This window comes from Arachis hypogaea, chromosome 20, assembly GCF_003086295.3.
Source record: "Arachis hypogaea cultivar Tifrunner chromosome 20, arahy.Tifrunner.gnm2.J5K5, whole genome shotgun sequence".
Lineage (NCBI taxonomy): Eukaryota > Viridiplantae > Streptophyta > Magnoliopsida > Fabales > Fabaceae > Arachis > Arachis hypogaea.
Window position 1 is genome coordinate 121,164,280 of NC_092055.1, and position 17,603 is coordinate 121,181,882.

Here is a 17,603-nt window from a genome sequence, read left to right on the forward strand (position 1 = left end):
TAAATCTGTTGAAATGAGTGGAAGCTATAACAGGAATATGCATCAAGGTCTAAGCAGTCAAAGATGGGTGGAGCCAAGAGGATCTGATCAACCCTTTAGGCAACAACACCCTCCAAAATATCATGGGCAAGGACCATTCTACAATGCATACCAAGTTGATAGATATGGTGGACCTCTTGGTAGTTACCAACAAGCCCCACCCTGTGCTTATAGACCATCCTCTCAACATAACTTCGAACCACCATACTCACAAGCTCCCTTTCACCATTCACCACCGTATGATCGTTATTTACCCCAATTCCAATCCAATTACTCCCAAACACCACCACTTCCCTATGTACCATGTCCATACCCATCACCTCAAGAATCACAGGCTCGCCTCAAGAAAACAGTAGATCAACTTCATACAACCCTTCATCAACTGGAGCAAGCAATAAATCAATTATCTTCCAGACGTTTAGACACTCAAGGAACTCCAATAGCTTCATGTGGAGATTCTAATGACAAACGTAGCATGAAGGAGACACTAGAAACACCAGTGGGCAGTAAGGAGCATGACTTTGTTCTGGAACAATTGGAGGAAGCTCAAATTATCCAAGAAGAAGAAGTACTGATTGAAGATTTAGGAGATGCTGAACCTCCATGGGAATCCAGAGTTGTGGAAAATTCCGTCAAGGGTGTTACAATTGATGCTAAGGAGGATAGTACACAACCCTCCAAAGCAGGTATTTTATGAAGAACTAGACGGAATAACCCAAGACGCAAGTTTCCTTAATGATGATAATCACAAGTCAAGTTCTCTTAGTAGTGAACTTGCATCTGCAAGTGAATTCTTTGAGCTAGAAGAATCTTCCCCAAATGAATACGAAGATGATGTTGAGGTAGATTTCTCTCAACCTCCAACATATGACTTAAGTGATGAGAAAGACATAGAAGACTTTAATCAGGACGCAGTTGCAGTTGAAGAATTTTGTAAGGAAGTGGAGGAATTCACAGAAAAATACAAGGGAGTAGAGCTTACAGAACCACTGGAAACACCTATCCCAAGGCCATTATCGCCCAATACAAGCTTCAAGTGGGTACAATCCTTAACCTTTATCCTTACTTTTCCACTTGAATATGGTTTGCTTGAAACAGATGGCCAGCTTAGAGCTCTCTGCGGCTTTAAGAGTAAGAGGGAAATGGCTCGTACTCAGAACTGGTGTGCAAGATTCAATAAGGTTCCACGCTTCAATTCGAAGTGCAAGGACTGGTATCAAGTTCAATTGAATGGGTCTCGGAAGACGTTTGGTCATCTTGGTGAGAATACAATTTCTAAACTTCCCGGATCGAAGAATATAGATCAAGCCAAAGGCGGATTTAAAAGTAAAGTTTGGGATCATGGAATCTATTCTGACATTCGTCACCCTGGGAGCCTAAGAACCTGTTTGAAGTTGCTCAACAGCTTTACATGCCTAGTTTGGGACCCCGGAGGCTGTTGGCATTCAAAACATTGGTGGAGATTTCTGGATGAATTTAAGCATAAGCCACCATAACAGGAAGCTCATCCAATGTCCAACTTAAGGACTTTAACTAAAAGTGCTAGGTGGGAGACAACCCACCATGGTATGGTCGTTTCTTTCTCAATTTTATTTCATGTTGTTTGTTTTTATATTATATTATTTTCATTGAACTTGAATATTATTCATTAGCATTGCATACTGCATAACTGCATAATTGCATAATTGCATTAAAAAAAAAGAGGAAGGCGTGTGACGCGACCGCGTTGCTAACGCGTTCGCGTCAGTTGCGAAAAATACCTCCCACGCGTCCGCCTCAATCACGCAAACGCGTGATCTGAAAATCGGCGTAAAAATTCAACGCCCAGAAATCTGGGCTGGAATCGTGCGGCTGGTGTGCGTTTAGCACAAAACGGCTCACGCGTTCGCGTCCGTCACGCGAACGCGTCACTTGCAAAATACCCATCCCACGCGAAAGCGTGAGCGACGCGTCCGCGTCGCGTGGATTGCATAACACCCTAAATGGAGACAGAGAGTTGCTGAAACGACGCTGGAATTGTGCGTTTAGCACAATTTTCAGCGACGCTGTCGCGTGCCTCACCCGACCGCGTCATTCATCTTTTACCCATTCCATGCGATCGCGTCAACCACGCGACCGCGTCGACCCCATTTCACCCTAGCCACGCGATCGCGTTCCCCACGCGTTCGTGTGGATTCAAATTCATTAACCCCCAGTGACGCGAAACCCTACCCCCATCGCGCCCCCATTCTCTTCCCCCCAACCCCCCTCTGCTCCCTCTCCGCTCCCTACTCCAACACCACCACCCCAACCACCTCCGACCGCCGCACCACCCCCAACCACCCGGACCCACCGCGACGGCCACCCCCCCTCATTCTTCCTTCTCCCCTCATTCTCTTCCCCTCTCTTCTCTCCCCTCCACTACCACTACCCCCACCGCGGCCAGCCACCACCACCGCGCCATCACCGCCGCGCCTCCCACCACCACCACCCTTACCCCCTTCCTTCCTCCTTAACCCCCTCTCCACCATTACCCGAACCCGAAACCCCTACCACCGAACAGCCGCCCACCACCGTGCCAACCGCCCTTCACCACCGCGTCAGCACCACCACCACCACACCCCCGCCATCTCTCTGCTCCCGACCTTAGTTCATACGCCTACCAGGTTTTGCCGAACGCCATTTTTCTTTCATTTGTAGTTAGTCGCATATTTTTCATTTTATGTTAAAACTTAGGATAGTTAGAGATTCATGTTGTAGTGGATTCTAGGTGGTTAGGTAGCTAGGATGTGGTTAGTGGATTTAGGCCTGATAATTACGCCGTACTTGTTGCTTGTTTTACCTATTCTGCAATTTTGGTATGGCTGTGATGTTAATACTGTTCATATGCTATTCTTCACTGTTTCATGCTGCTGTTCCATTACCCTTTCATGTTCATATTACTTACGTGTATTTGCAGCTTTATTTTAATTTATATGAACTGTTCTGCTTGCTGTTTATTACCCGGAAACATCCAATTTTAGCCGGAATGCTGCCCAATTTTCTGTAAATTGTTTTATTTTTACATTCAGGAATTGATTTTTGGCATTTTTGAATTTTGCATTACTTAGCTTTTACCAAACTAATTCATGAATGCACGGGCCAGCATTCTTATTCTTTTCAATTTTCTGGTTAATAAATTGCATTGTTGGATTTTAATTTTTTTTGCTACTCATGCATCTATATGATTATCATCAACAACCTGATTTCCTTGCTTGAATATGAGTTGACTGTTGTTTAAAATTGTGAATTTATTGTTACTTAGGAACCATTCATCATGCCACTTATTCTGACTTTCTTTTTACTAACTCACTGATTTCCACTTTCTAACCTCTTTTTCAATCCTAACCAATCTAACTTTCAAACGTCTCTTCTTGGTTTTTAACTATTTACTTTAACCTTCTAACTCAAGGCATGATTATAGTTTTTCCTAATTAACATGAATTCTACTTATATTACATTTTGGATTGTGATTTTTCTTCTCAGATTTCTAACTCAAATACAATCCATAATGCACATTTACTTAACTCATTTCATAATTCTACTGCTCTTTTGCCACCATGTGCTTCTACTGTTATTATTCTATTTTCCTACTTGTTTTCCTGCTTTTGTTCTTCAATTATATCCTGGATTTCTGTTTTTCAGGATGTCTGACCCTCAGCGCAAGGGAAAAGGTAAAGCCACCACTGGTAAAAGGAAAAGAGGTGAATCCTCTATGTCTATCTTGGACATTATGCATGATGACTCCTAGCAGGAAAAGCACTTTACCCCACAGGATTAGGCTGACCAGCTCCTCACTGCCAATGATCCGGTAAAATTTGCAAACAGATACTGTGAGATGAAGTCTCCAGCGTTTGCCACCTCCAGAAACCTGTACCTGGAAAGAACTCTGAAAATTCTAGAAGAACTATAGCAGTACACCTCCGATCAGATCAAATAGAGAGGCTGGTTCTTCTTGGAGAGAAACTTGACAAGAGGTCAATGCTTCCTGGGTCCGGGAGTTTTACTGCAACTATTTCAAGACTACCCTGGATGTAGTGCACCTCAGAGATAAACAAATATTGGTAACTGAAGAAGCCATTGAGGGTATTCTGCAGCTTCAGCCTAAGTCAGATCAGCCTGACGGTTACCAAAAGGCTGAAGAGGACATGCGCTTTATGCAATTTGACTGGGATGCTGTCAAGCAGAGGATAACCCTTGATCCTACTGTCCCCTGGGTCATGGGAAAGAACACAACAATGCCTAAGAGAATCAAGCTGATGTATCTGAATGATGAGGCTCGGCTCTGGCACCAGATCCTGAGCAACTTTGTTATGCCGAGTACTCATGAGACGGAGCTGCCTGCTGCTATGATCACCCTCCTCTGGTGTGTGATGGAGGATAAGGACCTGTACCTCCCACATTTCATCCGGTACTACATGGCCAGGGGTCCATGTCAGAGGCACTCTCCCCTTCCCTTATCTGGTCACCCAGCTAGGCCGTCGAGCTGACGTGCCTTGGGAGCTTGCTGATGAGAGGCCACCTGCTGTAGACTGCAAGAAGATCATTCCTCACAGCAGAAAGTTTCTGGCTTTAGGCCACAGACCTCCATTCCTTACCGCTTCTGGTGAGGCAGCCACATCTTCAGCTGCCCCTTCTTCTTCTATTGCTGCACCAACCCCACCCACTGTACCTCTACCTGCCTCAGAGCCCGTTTACCACCTCGTGCACCGCTTATTTCAGCAGCTGGACCAGATGGAGCGCCGCAACCGGCGGAGATACGAGAGATCTAAGCATCGCAACAAGCGACGCTTTGAGCACCTCAAGTTGATGATCCAATCTGGCAGCAACATCCCCTCCGAGCCTGACACACCATCAGAGCCATCTGAGGAGGAGGCGGACGAGCATGAGGCTGAGACACATGCACAGAGAGAGGCTGAGCAGGCAGAACTGGAGCAGGCTGCACCTCAGCAAGAGGAGCCACACCAGATTCAGGTCGCAGACCCAGAGATCCCTCTCCAGTCAGCACCTCCACTGCAGCAGACAGATCCTCCTACCCTCATCCAGTCTGCAGATCCTCAGGCCACCACCGAGACTCCAGCAGCCCATCCTTCCAGTGATGACACTCCTTCATACCCGGCTTGAGTGGGCATCGAGGACGATGCTTTACTTTAAGGGTGAGGAGGTCGCCATCCCTGGCGTATTTTTTTTTTGGTGAACCACTACAAACTCTTTTTATCTTATTTCGTTATTTTTCTGTATTTTTATCTTTATTTTTATTTTTCAGTACTTATACATTGTTCTTTTGCTATATTTTTACTTTATTTTCGTATTTTGCACTTTAGTTCATATTTTAGCCATTTAGTTTAGTTTTCAATTCTAACTTATTAGTTATAGAATACGTGGATAAATTAGTATAAGTTTACCCTTTTAGCATATGATAGTTTGGTTTAATTGAAAATAAAAGGAGTAAACCAGAAATCTTAGTAAATTAAAACAATCCACACACCTTGTATATATAGCATTACATGTTAGTTAGTTAACAACATTTCATCAAGGAACAACACTAAGATTTTAAGGGCCACCCTAAGATTTACATTGAGAATAATGGGAACTCTTAATTTTTACTTGCATGACATGTATAACTAATATATGATTTTTGAGCTGGAGAATACACAGCCTGTGAGTTTTGAGCTTAATTGTATGGTTACATTCAAACCATAAATTTCATTCCTGTGTGTTTTGCCCTTCTTTTTTATTCTGATGTTCTTTACTTTGTTTTAATCTGTATGTCCAATTATAGAGTATAGATACATACTAAGAGATGATTGAGGCCATCATTTGAATTTTTCCTCACTTATCCCAAATTAGCCTACCTTTTTACATCACCCTTGTTAGCCCCCTTGAGCTTTTTTAAATCCCCTTCTGTTTTATAACCACATTACTAACCTTAAGCAGAAAAACAAAATAAAAATCTCAAGTTGAATCCTTGGTTAGCTTAAGATAGAAATTATGTACAATTTAAGAATGGGGAACTTTATGGGAACATGGGATGATAGAAACAAAGTAGGAATTTAAAAAAGAATAAGATGTTTCAAAATAAAAATTTGGGATGCATGCTCATGTGAAATCAAAACAATTGAATTACCATGTGCATTGAAAAAAAGAAAAAAAAAATTTACATTTTCAGTATTTAATTAAGGGGATATAAAAAAATTTCCCAATTGCAAAATAAAAAGAATCAATGCACATGGGACAAAATTTAATACATGAGTGTGCAATACAAAGAGGGAAAATTTGGGCAAATAGGTTAAAGAAATTTTGATTTATAGAGTATGTATGTTAGGTGAGATCTTAGACTAATAAAGGATTCACTTATTAGCTCACTTAGCCTTATACATATACCCTTACCCTTACCTTGGCCCCATTACAACCTTGAATAAGACCTCATGATTTTTGTATGTCTGTATTCTATAATTGTTGATTGGTTAGATGAAGAACAAAGTTATAGAAAGTAAGGATAGAAAAAGAATAGAGTGATTAACCCAATAAACACTGAGTGATTAGAGAGTAAACACAAAATCCAATGAGGGTTCAATAGCTCATCACCATATATCTTTGCTTAAAATTGTTAATTGTCTTGCAAGTTTGTGAAATATTTTTTTCCATCTCAATTGTAAAAGTGCTTTAACATTATCAAAGGTTTGGCTATACATATTTGATTCCTTGAGGATATGAATTAATTTAACTACATGTAAGATTTATATACAAATGAATAACAATTAGAATTGCATGATTCATTTAGGTAGTTGCATTTAGAATAGATTGCATTGCATAAGATTCCACCACTTTAATCTCACCTTACTCTTTATCTTGGATTTAGCATGAGGACATGCAATTGTTTAAGTGTGGGGAGGTTGATAAACCCATATTTTATGATATATTTTGTGCTCAATTTAAGTGATTTACTCAACCCTTCACCCATTTATTCATGTGAAATTGCATGGTTTTACTTTCCCTTCCTGATTATGTGATGTATGTGAAAAACATGTTTCATATGCTTTAAAAATAATTATTTTAATTACCTTTATTACCATTCGATGCCGTGATTTGTGTGTTGAGTATTTTCAGATCTCCTAAGGCAGGAATGATTTAAAGGATGGAAAGGAAACATACAAAAAGGGAAGGAAAGCATAAAATGGAGTTTTTGAAGGAACTGGCAGCGACGCGAACGCATGGACGATGCGGCCGCATGCCCAGCGCGAAAAGGCAGCGACGCGAACGCGTGACTGACGCGGACGCACGCCTTGAGCAGAATACAGATGACGCGTACGCGTGACCGAAGCGAACGCGTGATAAGGAAAACTCCCAGATGACGCGACCGCGTGACCCACGTGGATGCGCGACAGATGCCACGGACCAGAAACTGTAGAAAATGCTCCCAGCAATTTCTGAAACTCTTTTTTGGCCCAGATCCAAGTACAGAAAGCACAGATTAGAGGTTATAAAGTGGGAGATTGCATCCATTCAAATGAGGTCTTCAATTATTCACTTTTCATAGTTTAGATGTAGTTTTTAGAGGGAGAGGTTCTCTCCTCTCTCTTAGGTTTTAGGATTAGGATTCCTCTTAAAGGATTTAGGACTTTTATTATTTCAACTTACAATTTCTGCTCAATTACTAGGTTCAATGTTCCTTTCATTTATTTTCCCAATTTAATTTAGGAACTTTTTCATGTTACATTTGATATCTTTATTAGTGCAACTTGAGGTATTTCAGAATTATGATTGCTTTCCTTTATTTATATAAATAATTTAAATTTTTTCCTTTTGGATTTAATTGATCAATTGGAGACTCTTGAGTTATCAAACTCATCGTGATTGATAATTGTTATTTTTGCTAATTGAATCGAATTCCAATAACTCTAGTCCTTTCTTAGGAATTGGCTAGGATATGAGGATCAAACTAATTAGTCCACTTGACCTTCCTTTGCTTTAGTAAAGGTTAACTAAGTGGGATTAAAACCCAATTATCATCAATATTGATAAGGATAACAAGGATAGAAATTCCAGTTTTCATACCTTGCCAAGATTTGATTTTACAGTTATTTATTTATTTTACTTGTCATTTAAATTACTTGTTCCTCACTTTCAAAACCCCCAATTTACAAAACTCATAACAAATAATAAGAACACCTCCCTGCAGTTCCTTGAGAAGACGACCCGAGGTTTAAATACTTCGGTTATCAATCTTAAAGGGGTTTGTTACTTGTGACAACCAAAACGTTTGTAAGAAATGATGGTTGTTTGGTTTAGAAACTATACTTGCAACGAGAATTTATTCTGAATTCTAAACCATCAATCTTCCGTTCTTCAGTGATGCTTATTTGTTGATCTTAGTGGAAAATAATTGTGGTATGTGATGCAGAATTTATAAACACAAACTAACCGGCAAGTGCACCGGGTCGTACCAAGTAATATCTCAGGTGAGTGAGGGTCGATCCCACGAGGATTGAAGGACTAAGCAACAATGGTTGATTAATTTACTTAGTTAGTCAAACAGAAAATAGTGTTTGGGTATTCAAAAGCATTAAACAATAATTCAGAAATTTAATAAAGCAAGCAGTAAACAGGTTGTGAAATATGTATGGAGAAACAGTTAAGGTTTCAGAGTTCTCTATTTTCCGGATTGACTTTTTTTATTAACTATTTTAATCATGCAAGATTTAATTCATGGCAAACTATATGTGACTAGACCCTAATTTCTTAGACCTTTCTAGTCTCCTCTAACCTTCATCAACCGTCAATTCCTTGGTAAATTAATTCCAATTAGGGGGTAAAGTTTAATTCTAGTTATTATGCCACAAAAATCCTAATTATCCAAATATAAGAGGATTATATGTCACGTATCCCGTTAAGTCCAAATAATTAGAATTTAGGAGAATATGTTTTCAAGCTGCTGTTCAAGTAAAGAGCTTTTCCAAGTTATACAAGAACTCAATTAGAACATAGGTCATACTTCCGTTCCACCCAAATTCATAAGATAAGGAACGAAAATAATTCTTGAATTATAAATCAGTACATGAATTAAAATAGAAAAATAATAGTGTCAATTCGTACAATAGACAGAGCTCCTAACCTTAACAATAGAGGTTTAGTTGCTCATGGTTCAGAGAGAAAATAAGGATTGTAAATTGGGCTGAGGTGGAATGAAAAGTTAACTAATTGGAATAATGTTGGGATCCCCCAAAAGAGAAGTTTCTTTTCTCTTTTATATCTAATCCTAATTAATTTAAAATCTATTTTCTAAAACTAAAATAATATCTTTTCCTGTTAAAAATTAAAGTTTAAATAAGAATTAATAGGAATCAGCGTTTTCTGCACGTGACGCACGTCACACGTACGCGTCAGTCACGCGTACGCGTCAGGTGCGCGCACGCGTCGCTGAGCAACTTCGCTTTTCACGCGTACGTGTCAGGTACGCGCACACGTCGCTCCTCGCTATCATCTCCTTTATGTCTTGCGCTGATTCTATTTGTGCAAGCTTCCTCTCCATCCTCTAAGCCAATCCTGCTCTATATAGCCTTCTTCTCTTTTTCTGCGGAAGCTCCATCAAATCCAACCAAATGCTACCTAAAATAAACAGAATTGCACAAGACTCAAAGTAGCATCCATAGTGGCTGAAAGATAATTAATTCTTGATTAAACTCAACAAATTAAATGCAAATTAACTAGGAAAAGATAGAAAAGATGCTCACGCATCATAACACCAAACTAGAATTGTTGCTTGTCCTCAAGCAACCAAACTAATATAGGCTTAGAGTGTGAATTTGCATGAGAATGAGAGTTCGATTAAGCTCATGTCTTTTCTTACAGTGGGGTTTACAACTGCAATCTTGAATAGTTTTGGCATCTCACTCTCCTTTGAATCAGAAGAATGTCACTGTCATTCGGAATTAGAATCTGGATAATATTATGAATTCTCTGGTCTTTTGTAACTCAATTTAATCCTTGAACACAACAATTTTTCTCTTTTCTTTGGTGCTTTGCACCTTGAGCCTAGCCGTGACTTTAAATGTTTTGTCTCAAGCTTCACTTGACACAGAAACACCACAAGCACTTAACTGGGGAACTCTTTTGAAGTTCTAATTTTCTTTCAGCTACTCCCAGACAGTGGTGCTCAAAGCCTTTGGCATACTCTGCTGCAATTGATCTCGACTCTAAATATTTTGTCTCAAGGATTACTTGACACAAGAACACCACAAGCATATGACTAGGGAAACAACTCTTTGAGCTTTTAATCATGTCTGACCTCCCTAGTCATTGATGCTCAGAGCCTTGTACCTTGCTTTTATATCCCTTTTTTTTTTGCTGTTTCTTTTGCTTCAAGGATTAAATTTTTGTTTATTTAAGAGAAATCATAATAATTCTCTAAATCCCTGTTTCTTGTAAATCAACATTCTTTGATTCAAATTTAAATATGCTCTGCTCATGTCATGCATTCAGAGTCACAGAAAATATCACCACATTTGAATAAATGAGACTACTCTAAAAATTAAACTCAATTTCTCATGCATTACATCCCTTTTTCTTCCTTCTTTTTTATTTCAAGCTAAATGGGCAATACATGAGACACCTTTCAGAATTAAAGTAACTAACAAATAAAAATAACTTATTTAACTAGAACCTAGAAATTGAAATAACAAAGGATCATGCAGAAACCAAGTAAAATAGCAGAAAACAGAAATATAACATAATAAGAATGGGAGGAAATATAGAATGAAAGGAACTCAACCACCTCAGTTATTCTAGTGCCCGTATTATTCTTCAGGCTGTGCTCCTCCGTGAAGATGATTCGCCTCCCTCTGGTACCATAAAATTAACAGAAAAATCATCAGTGAAACGGTAACACCAAACTTAAAAGTTTGCTTGTCCTCAAGCAAAGAAGAACTGAAAACAGAGAGGGACATAAAAAAAGACATAAAAAATAGTATGATGCAAGAAGAATAAGAGAATAAAAGAACAAGAGAGAATTAGGATTGGGGGGTGGATGATTTGGAATCAAGCGCTGAGGGGTTTAATTTGGGCGTCGCATGCGATGTGTACGCGTGGGTCGCCAGATTTTGAAAGTGACGCGTAAGCGTCTGGCACGCATACGCGTGACCTTGGTTTGTGCGAATCACGCGAAGGCAGCCGCACGCACGCACAACTCTCTGCTCACGTGACCTGGGAACCAAAATTTTCAGATGACACGTGCGCGTCATGCACGCGCACGCGTGGATGGCCAAATTCGGAAAGGACGCGCACGCGTCAGGGACGCGTACGTGTGATGGGACTTGTGCTCCCAGCACCATTCCAGCCCCACACCATCATAACTCTTTGACCATACACCCATTTGCGCCGTTACGCGTGGATGGCTAAAAGCGCAAACGACGCGCACACGTGAGGTACGCGTACGCGTGGGCTTGTTTGTGTGCAAAACATAGTTCCAGCGCCACTCCCGCTCAACTCTCTATTCACTTCTATTTTTCACGCACACACATATGATGCGTACGCGTCAGCGACGCTTGCGCGTCGTGTGCGCATTTTTTTTTTCGCCTGAAGTGTTCGGTTCTTATTATAAAATAGCTGCATGATCAGAAAAATAGTAAAAACTCAATAAAAATCAAATAAGTAAGAAAACTACTACTACAAAAAGTAACTAAGGATACAAAATTATCGGGTTGCCTCCCGACAAGCGCTTCTTTAACGTCACTAGCTTGACGGTCAGTTCTGCTAATTCAGCAGATGAGCGGACCTCTGGCGATCAATCTCGCCTCCCAGATAGTGCTTCAACCTCTGGCTATTCACTATAAATTTCCTGTCAAAATTCTCTTCATGTATCTCCATATGACCATATGGTGAAGCTCTGGTAATCACAAACGGTCCTGACCACCGGGATTTTAGCTTCCTAGAAAAGAGTTTGAGCCTTGAATTATACAGAAACACTCTCTGTCCTGGCTCAAAGACTCTGATGGCAATCTTCTTGTCATGCAGTAACTTGGTTCTCTCCTTATAGAGCTTGGCATTCTCATAAGCTGAATATCTGAATTCATCAAGCTCATTCAACTGAAGCATTCACTTGATTCCTGCAGCTTCTGAGTCAAGATTCAGATATCGGATTGCCCGGTAAGCTTTATGCTCCAGCTCAACTAGCAAGTGACAGGCTTTGCCATAGACCAACTGATAAAAGGACATGCCAATAGGAGTCTTGTATGCTGTCCAGTATGCCCAGAGAGCATCATCAAGCTTCCTAGACCAGTCCTTTCTTGAAACACTGACGGTCTTCTCTAGAATCTGCTTGAGTTCCCTGTTGAAAACTTCAACCTGTCCACTTGTCTGAGGGTGATAGGGGGTTGCCACTTTATGACGGACTCCATATCTCTGCAGAAGAGAGTCTAGCTGTCTGTTACAGAAGTGACTTCCTCCATCACTAATGAGTATCCTTGGGACACCAAACCGGCTAAAGATATATCTCTGAAGAAAGCTCATTACCACCTTGGCATCAATGGTGGGTAGAGCCACAGCTTCCACCCACTTGGACACATAATCAACTGCTACTAAAATATAGTTATTTGAGTGTGAGGGTGGGAAAGGTCCCATGAAATCAATACCCCACACATCAAACAACTCAACCTCAAGAATCCCCTGCTGTGGCATTTCATGGTTGGTAGGGAGATTCGTGGCTTTTTCACATCTGTCACAGTACTTCACAAATGCTCTTGAGTCCCTGAAGAGAGTCGGCCAGTAGAACCCACTCTGAAGGACTTTTGTAGCTGTCCTTTCACCACCAAAGTGGCCTCCATAATCAGAACCATGACAGTGCCAAAGAATCTACTGCTTTTCTTCATTCGGGACACATCTCCGGATTATACCATCTGAGCATCTTTTAAAAAGGTACGGTTCCTCCCAAATGTAGTACTTTGCACCAGTCAATAGCTTCTTTACTTGTTGCCTACTGTACTCCCTTGGAATAAAATTCACGGCCTTATAATTTGCAATGTCTGTAAACCATGGAGCTTGCTAAATGAGGAACAATTGCTCATCCAAAAATGTCTCAGTCACAGGTGTGGGTGGTTGTACTCCTGCTTCAGGCTCAATTCTGGAGAGATGGTCAGCTATTTGATTTTCTGACCCTTTCCTGTCTTTTATCTCAATATCAAACTTCTGAAGGAGCAACACCCATCTGATTAATCTTGGTTTAGAGCCCTGCTTGGTTAGAAGGTACTTCAAAGCAGCATGGTCAGTATAAACAATAACCTTAGAACCAAGTAAATAGGGCCTAAACTTATCAACAGCATACACAACAGCTAATAATTTTTTTTCTGTAGTTGTGTAATTCTTTTGGGCGTCATTTAACACATGACTGGCATAGTAAATGACATGTACAAGCTTACCATGCCTCTGTCCTAAAACAGCTCCTATAGCAAAGTCACTAGCATCACAAATTAATTCAAATGGTAAATTCCAGTCAGGGGGAGCTATAATGGGAGCAGAGGTAAGGTTTGCTTTCAGAGTTTCAAAATGCAGACAATCAGAATCAAAGACAAAAGGAATTGGTTGCTTAATGGTTTAGCAATTTTAGAAAAATCCTTTATAAATCTTCTATAATCCTGCATGACCTAAGAAACTCCTGACTGCCTTAACATTAGCTGGTGGTGGTAATTTTTTAATTACATTCACCTTTGCTCTATCAACCTCTATTCCCTTACTTGAAATCCGGTGTCCAAGAACAATACCTTCTGTAACCATAAAATTATATTTTTCCCAATTTAAAACAAGGTTTGATTCTTGACACCGTTTCAAGACAAGAGATAAATGCTTAAGGCAGGAGTCAAAAGAATTACCAAAAATAGAAAAGTCATCCATAAATACCTCAATGAACTTTTTAACCATATCAGAAAAAATTGAAAGCATACACCTCTGAAAAGTTACTAGAGCATTACAAAGTCCAAAAGGCATTCTCCTGTAGGCAAATACTCCAAAGGGGCATGTGAATGCTGTCTTTTCTTGATCTTGAGGGTCCACTACAATTTGATTATATCTAGAATATCCATCTAGAAAACAATAAAAAGCATGACCAGCAAACCTCTCAAGCATCTGATCAATGAAAGGCAGGGGGAAATGATCCTTCCTTGTAGCAGTGTTGAGCCTCCTATAGTCTATACACATTCTCCAACCTGTGACTATTCTTGTAGGAATAAGCTCATTCTGTTCATTCTTGATCACTATCATTCCTCCTTTCTTGGGAACTACCTGCACAGGACTTACCCAAAGACTGTCAGAAATAGGATAAATAATACATGCTTCCCATAATTTTATTACCTCTTTTTGGACTACCTCTTTCATAGTTGGATTGAGTCTCCTTTGTGGTTGTACAATTGGTTTAGCATCATCTTCAAGGAGGATCTTGTGCATACACTTGGTTGAACTAATCCCCTTCAAGTCACTAATGGTCCACCCAAGAACTGTTTTATGGCTCCTGAGCACTGAAATAAGCGCCTCTTCCTCTTCAGACTTCAGGGAAGAGCTAATAATCATTGGATAGGAATCATTTTCACCCAAGAACACATATTTCAGAGAAGGAGGTAGAGGTTTGAGCTCAAGCTTGGGGGCTTCCTCCTCTACTTTAGGCGTCTGAACCATAGTCTTTTGGGGTGGTGAATCATCAATTTCAACTAATTCATACTCAGAAATAGGATCCAGAAATGTCATCAAGTACCTTAGCTTCTAGTACTTCTTGAACAAGTGGTTCAACAACATCAATTCTCATACACCCTTCAGAATCATTAGGGTGCTTGAGAGCTTCAAAAACATTAAGGACCACATGTTCTTCATTTACCCTCAGGGTTAATTCACCCTTTTGCACATCAATCAGAACTCTTCCTGTAGCTAAAAATGGTCTACCAAGAATAATAGAGGATTTTACATCCTCTTCCATGTCTAATATAACAAAATCAGCGGAAAAAATAAATGGTCCTACTTTCACAAGTAAATCCTCAACAACACCCACAGGTAATTTAATAGAAATATCAGCAAGTTGAAGAGAAATATGAGTGGGTTTTACCTCCTCAATTTGAAGCTTTTTCATTACTGAAAGTGGCATGAGATTGATGCTAGCTCCAAGATCACATAAAGCTCTATGAATGGTGACATCTCCAATGGTGCAAGGAATCACAAAGCTCCCTAGATCTTGCATTTTCTCAGGAAGTTTATGTTGAATAATAGCACAGCATTCCTTGGTTAATACCACTATTTTTTGTTCCTTCCAATTCCTCTTGTTAGTCAACAATTCTTTCATAAATTTAGCATAAAGAGGCATTTGCTCAAGAGTCTCTGCAAAAAGAATGTTGATATGTAACTTTTTGAAGGCATCTAAAAATTTAGAGAATTGCTTTTCTTTAGAAGCCTTCTGAAGCATCTGAGGATATGGCATTTTTGGCTTGTATTCAGGAGCCTTTGGCAATGTAGGATAAGTGTCAAGAGAGTCAGAGAACGGGTTGTCTGCACGCTTTGGAGGGGCATGCTTCACTTCCTCCTTCTTCTCCTCTGTAGCTTTCTTTTCAACTAGCTCTTCATTGGCCTTTGTCTCAGAGCCAGCTGTTTTACCACTTCTTAATTGAATAACCTTGTAATCTTCTCTTAGATTCACCACTGTATCACCTGGAAATGTACTTGCAGACCTCTCAGGTATTTGCTTGCTCAATTGGCCCATTTGCACCTTTAAATTTCTAATGGAGGCTCTGGTTTTCTGCATAAAACTCCTCATCATCTCCCAATTAGAATCTTCTTGGGATTTAGAATTTGCTTGCGGAGGTGGTTGTTGTTGATGAGATTGAAATTGGCGGTTATTGTGATTGTTCTGTTGGAAGCCGCCTTGGAAATTATTGTTGACATTCTGAGGTCTCTGAGGTTGGTCCCTCTACCCAAAATTTGGGTGATTTCTCTACCCCTGATTGTATGTCTTAGAATATGAATCATTGTTGGGATTTCTAGGACCACTCCCCATGTAATTGACCTGTTCAGAAGCGGATTGAGCATAATCATAATTATCATTTTGCACAAAATTACCTGTCATGTCATAAGAGACCTCTTGAGGTGGATTTTGGGTGTTGATAGCTGAGACTTGCATTCCATTCATCTGCTGAGTAAGTAGATTTATTTGCTGAGACATAAGCTTGTTCTGAGCAAGAATAGCATTAAGAGCTTCTACTTCTATAACGCCCTTCCTTTGAGGAGCCTCAGAGTTCACAGGATTCCTGTTAGATGAGTATAAATATTGGTTGCTAGCAACCAATTCAATAAGCTCAATAGTCTCCTCCGGTGTCTTCTTCTTGTGCAGTGAACCACCTGCAGAATTATCTAAGCACATCTTGGACATTTCACCCAAACCTTCATAAAAGATATCTAGTTGGGTCCGTTTGGAGAACATGTCCTGAGGGCATTGGCTAGTCAGTAGCTTGTATCTCTCCCAAGCTTCATAAAGAGTTTCACCATCCTTCTGCCTGAAGGTCTGAACCTCCACCCTAAGCTTAGTTAGCTTCTTCGATGGGAAAAATTTAGTAAGAAACTCAGTAACAACCTTGTCCCAAGTATCCAAACTCTCCTTGGGTTGGGAATCTAGCCATAGCTTTGCTCTATCCCTCATAGCAAAGGGGAAGAGCATGAGTTTGTACACCTCTGGGTTCACTCCATTTGTCTTCACAGTATCACAGATCTGCAAAAAATTAGAAATAAATTGATTTGGGTCTTCGTGGAGAAGACCATGATACTGACAGTTTTGTTGCACCAGGGTGACCAATTGTGGCTTCAACTCAAAGTTGTTCGTAGCTATAGGAGGCACCACAATGCTTTTTCCATAAAGATCTGCAGTAGGAGCAGAGTAAGAGCCAAGCACTCTCCTTTGTTGATCATCCCATTCAGATTTGCCACATTGGCATTAACAGCATTATTAGGATCTATTGTGGATTCTGCAGCCTTGTAAAGTCTTGCTTGTTGCAAACGCCGCCTGAAAGTCTTTTCAGGTTCATAATCAAAGTCTAAAAGAGATTCCTTGTCTCTGTTCCTGTGCATAAACAGACAGAAAACAAGAAAAGATGGGGTTCTCTACGTTAGAGTGCAGAGAACTCCCAGTGAGGTAACCTATGTAAAATAATAAAATAGAAATACTAAATAAATAAAACAGAAAATTTTCGAAAATGATAACTGAAATTAGACAAAAATTTTCGAAAATTATTAGGGAAAATAAACGAGAAAATTAAAATGAAATTAACTAGGTGACACCAAACTTAATTTTAGAAATTAAGGAAAAAATATTAGTGCTATTTATTTATTTAAAAAAATTTTCGAAAATACTAAGTAAAATTTAAATAAAATTAAAACTAAAACGCCTAATCTAAGCAATCAAACAACTGATAGTTGTTAATCACTATCAATCTCCGGCAACGGCGCCTAAAACTTGATGTGGAATTTATAACCACAAACTAACCGGCAAGTGCACCAGGTCATACCAAGTAATACCTCAGGTGAGT

General features: G+C 39.9%; 1 non-coding gene across 1 annotated transcript; it reads left to right on the forward strand.

Moving 5' to 3' along the window:
- Nucleotides 1–16,499: 16,499 nt before the first annotated feature.
- On the forward strand, nucleotides 16,500–16,606 carry LOC112786984 (small nucleolar RNA R71). The gene has a single exon (XR_003194423.1). It is a non-coding gene; the product is annotated as a small nucleolar RNA R71 (small nucleolar RNA).
- The last annotated feature ends 997 nt before the right edge of the window (nucleotides 16,607–17,603 follow it).